Below are 1,169 nucleotides of genomic sequence, written 5' to 3' on the forward strand. Positions count from 1 at the left end.
TTCCTCTGTGGCCCTATAATCTCCTTGAACAGAAAATTTGAAATCACCTTTACTTAAGTGAAGAAATTTACATTAGAATATGTATTTTAGCTGGAAAACAATTATTTTTGTCTTACAAAACTACAAATCCTTTTATGTATCAGGAGTTGACAAGCATTCGCAATAAAGGTATTATTCAAGGTTTTTAAAAGAAAAAACAAGTAAATCAAATTCTATATCTCAGTAAACACCACAAGCAGTGAGTAGGTCTTCAGTACAAATATAGAATATGAATCTGTATGTGCTAGAACAAACAACCCAGTCTGTGTTAGACAATATCACACAGGCAGCCAAAAATGCAAATATAAAAAATGAATATATGTGAAAAATTGATTTCATTAGCCCTGCCATTGCTTTGCTCCAGTCTCCAGGATGTTATTGACAACAAAGTGTATAAATTTGCAGCATGAAGACATCAGAGCTTTTAAATAATTACTAAAAATCTGTAAAAATCAATTGAATTTTTGAGAGCAAACATGAAGTAATTATTGCTCTACAAAATTGATGCATATTGTGAATAAGTTTTAGGAGAAACTAAAGCTGTAGTAGTATCACTCAAAGTTATTAGACCTATTGGAAAAACAAGTATAATGTATTTTATTGCCAAGAAACTTGTAAAACCAGGCACAATATTACTGAAAAAAAATGACTTTGTGAAAACAACAAAGCTATTGTTAAAATTCCTGTAATAAAAACAGCATTGGACAGTCACATTATCTATGGCATACAATTTAGAAGGACAATTACTATCAGATGTGCATGTCAGGAGATGTTTTACTGTAGCCAGGCAAAACCATTGATGCACAGACTCTTGACACAGGAGTGATGTATATACACACATATGCACAGAGAAAGAGAGAGAGAGAGAGAGAGAGAGAGAGAGAGAGAGAGAGACTCCACTTTTTGATTAATTCATTATTAACTTTATTGAAAATCAATACTAATTATATAAGAAATTAAAAACTATAGACAAATATTGAAATGTAAAAGATATGTAGACAGTGAATTTTAGAAAAATATTTCTGAAATGAAAACATAACATGATTTTCAAATATTGAACCATCCTTGCATCCCTGGGATGAATCCTACCTGGTCATGGTGTATGATCTTCTTGATGATTTGCTGTATTC

The sequence above is a fragment of the Octodon degus genome, unplaced genomic scaffold (assembly GCF_000260255.1).
Source record: "Octodon degus isolate 3935 unplaced genomic scaffold, OctDeg1.0 scaffold00319, whole genome shotgun sequence".
In the NCBI taxonomy this organism is placed as follows: Eukaryota; Metazoa; Chordata; class Mammalia; order Rodentia; family Octodontidae; genus Octodon; species Octodon degus.